This window comes from Dasypus novemcinctus, chromosome 5 (genome assembly GCF_030445035.2).
Source record: "Dasypus novemcinctus isolate mDasNov1 chromosome 5, mDasNov1.1.hap2, whole genome shotgun sequence".
In the NCBI taxonomy this organism is placed as follows: domain Eukaryota; kingdom Metazoa; phylum Chordata; class Mammalia; order Cingulata; family Dasypodidae; genus Dasypus; species Dasypus novemcinctus.
In genome coordinates, this window is record NC_080677.1 from 111,540,215 (window position 1) to 111,544,199 (window position 3,985).

The window sequence follows — 3,985 nt, forward strand, 5'->3', positions numbered from 1 at the left end:
CTCTCTCTGGGGCTTGTTTCTTTCCACGCTCAGCTGCTCAGGTCTCTTCACAAGGTCAGCTGTAGATTATCAGGCTCATCTCTCTTCCCAGGCCGTGTCTGTGGAGCACTCTCTCTTCCTGCATATCTGCTTCTGTGTGTCAACTTCCATGGGAGAGTCTGTTTTATCAGCCCAAGGGGTCTGGAACTCAATGCTGAGTCACACTCTAATGGCATGGCTGAATCAAAGCCCTAATCACAACATAATTTAATCAGACATCTCAGCTGAATCTAATACAACCAAAGAGTTGTATTAGAACAAATTTACAAACATAATCTAAAGCCCAGGGAAGATAAACGTTCAAAATAGTGGTTATCTGTATGGGCAGAGGCCGATGGAATCCACAGAGAGAACGCAGTTAGCATCTGTGCTATCAGTAAAATTTTGGTTCTTAATTGGGAGTGGGGGAAGGTTGACTTTACCAGTGTGTGCCTCACTAGCATACTTTATTACTTTGTTACATAGACATTATGTATATTTTATATATTAAATATGATATAATAGAAAACTAAAATACTAAAAAATAAGTTGAGGAAAAGCTGTATGTGGTCCCAAATTTCATATTCATCCACTAAAACATAGTTGTCCTTCTGAGGGCATGTTGAGGCTAATTAAGGTCAGAAGAATTAGAGCTGAAAATCAACGTCGTTCATTCATTCAATAAAAATTAGGGAGCACCTAGTGTGTGCCAGCCTGGGGATTCATCAATTAGCAAGATAAGCTTGGTCCTTGTTTTTATTCTTGTGGAACTAAGACTCTAGTGGTGCTGAGTTAACGTCTTCTGAGAAGAGGCAGTAGACAAGGGAGGAGAGTCTGTCTTGAGAGGGGTCTTTGACACAATCTCCTCTGGGCCTAGAACCTGCCTGCCAAACCATTATTACTTTGTATCTATACTTTCTTTGGCCACAAAACTGTCCCACAAAGGAATTATGGCCTCTAAATCTATCAATCTGGCTAAGGGAATCTGCCTACAGTGCTGAGTTTGAATGTAGACACTGATGCTCCTGTTGAAACGTGACTGTGTAAATGGCACATACTCTACTTTTTACAGGTGTTAGTGTGTGGTGTGGCTCGTGTCACTGGTCCCATCCTTCTCAGTACCCAGGAGTGCTTAAGTAGCTGACCCTAGACATCTGTGCCCTTGACGCTCTAGGCCTCCCAGGATTGCTTGCCAGCCACTCGCAGTCAGTCTGAGGACACCTAGCTAACCCTATATGAAGGGGAGGCAGTGGCTGATGGCCTCACCCTGTCCAAACTGCTGCTGTCACACCTGCCTAGGACACACTGACAGAAGTCTGTCCCTCTCCTGTGCTGAGGAGCAAGGGTCCAGATCTTTAAGGACTGTGGTTGTGCGAACAAAGCTCACTCTCTTCTGTCAGCTGAGCCATCTGCAGACTGGAGAGGTGAGATGCCACCTCCAGTAACTTCATCTTCCTCTCAGAGTCTCCAGTTTCTACCCCACTGAGTCTCAAGATTTCCAGAAGTAGCACTGGAAAAGCTTGTTTGTGTTTTTATCATCTCTTGTGATGCTGGTCTCTGAATAAAGTCCCACTTATTTGGTGAGAGAAAAACCTGCTCTAAGCTCCACCTTTGAAGCCAAAAATTTAGTTATAAGTCAGACTAATAGAAGACCAAAATAAATAAGGGCTAGCCTGAATAGAGAATGTGAGAGGATAATGAGTGAAAGGTGAGGGCCTCAGATATTCCTTCTAGGGACAGAGATGGGAAGGAATTAGAAAACTCAGACAGAACCCACAAGTACATCAAGAAAACTCAGAACCCACAACAAGAGGCTGAGGTAATCTTTCTCACAGAACTTTCTGTGACAATGGCAGTGTTCCACATCTGCACTGTCCAATATGGTAGCCACTAGCCACTTGTGTCTACTGAGCACTTGAAATGTGGCTAGTGTGACCAAGGAACTTGTTTTTTAAACTTAATTCATTTTAATCCATTTAAATGTAAAGTGCCACATATTTTAGCAACTAATGTAATCAGGCTGCAAAGCTCTAGAAAAAGATTAAACTGAAAAAAAAGAAAGGAAAAAGAGGAGGGTTGTTGAGGGAGACGACTGCAGCCTTTAAGGAGGTTCGAGTCAAGTTCAGGGACTTTGTACCGACACAGCTCAAGAGATGCTCTTGTGCAAGCTTCAAGGAGTTTCTACCTGAAACTGAGGGAAAACACAGACCTACCTCCAAAAAAGTAGTCTCTTCCAGGTACTGAGGGAGAGAAGGTTAAAGATATGTGTGAGGAGAACTATCACTGAATTGTTTATAACAGCCAAAACATTGAAAATAATAACAGATTGATTGAATAAAAAATGGTGCACACATGTGATGGAATATGCAAACATTAAAACCATGTTTTTAGAGTTATTTAATAACATAAGTGAAAAAGCAGAACATAGAACTATGCATACACCATAATTGAAATTTTGTGGCAGTAATTACACTGGGTATACACATATAGAAAAAAAAAGCTTAGAATGAAATAGGTCAAAAATATCAACAGGAGTCATTTCTGGGAGATGAAATTATGAGTGCTTTGCTTTTCTTTTTAATGCTTTGATGTTTTTTCCAAATTTTCTATAATGTTCATTTACTACTCTATGCCAAAAAGAGTCTTTTTAAAGGGATCTTCTAAAAAGCTATAAATAATGTGGAAAATGCATTTTTCTAATAAGAAAAAAATCAAGACATGATAATGTGCAAGTAAGTTCTACCATAACTATACAAACAATGCATAGAAGAAAAGATTGGAAAGGTTGTAACATTCTGTGAGATTACGCAGTTTCTTTTCTGCCATTATGCGTGTATCATTTTCTAAAATAGGAAAAAGGGTTTTAAAAACTGGGGGAGAAAGCCCCAATCCATATGGATGAGACTCCAACCCCAAACATTTGCGCAAGCCTCGTGCAGGGCTTTCCCCCAACCTGGGACAGATGCGGGCCATGTCAGCGACCTCGGTGCCCTCCTGGCACTCCCACTGCCATATGCGTGACTCACCACTCACTCTTCCTTCCCTTTTCCCTCCCACTCCATTACCACAGCGATTCATTGAAGGAGATCAATAAATATGAAAAACAATTGATTTCTTCCCCCCTCCACCCCTTTCTTTCTCTGTCTGACCTAAGTAAGGGGAATTAACACAAAGGAAGTGCTGCGGCTTCCCAGCTGGCACACTGCTCCTTCTCTCTCTCTGTCCCACTCCCTCCTCACTTCCAGGGATTTCAGGATCAGAGGCTCTTCATCAGTGAGGCAGATGCTGTTGCATGCTTCCAGCCACACACTTCCTGTGCAGGTCTCCTGCCTGCTCCCGCTCCTGCTAATGTCCCAACACCAACATCTCACTCAGCACAGAAGCTTAGGCTGCAGCTGCAGTTAACCTCTCCTGCTATCCAGGAGGGTAGGAAACTATAGCAGGTGGATCACCAGCCTCAATGGAACACACCTAGGCCTTAACTTAAGAAAGAACTCTCACAATAGATTCAGATCTCATTAAAGAACTTTATTCCCTTCACCTCAAAACAGAGCAGCTCAGAGCTTGAAAAGGACCTGAATCTTTTGGAAATCCCAGCATTACAATTCACTCTGGGGTGGAATTCCATATAGTGGACAGAACCTTGGCATTTACAGGTTTAACATTGGCTGTTTTGACCCAGGAAGGCCATCACCCAAAACAATTTACAGTTTTACTAAGGCATGGATTTGAATGGTTTGTGCTTTACGGTTGATGGGGCCAAGCAAAACTGAGAGCATGTCAGCTCCTTTGGTAAGGTCAACGAGACACCAAGAGGTAAAGGTATTGGCCCAAGGAACCCACAAAGGTCTGATTTCCTAGAGGAGCATTCAGTATGGTTACAGCAGAAGCTGATCTGGATTCATAAGAATGTCACAGTTGTTCTTCTATACATTGAAGAAGCTGTGAGTTTATAGAACAATCATGC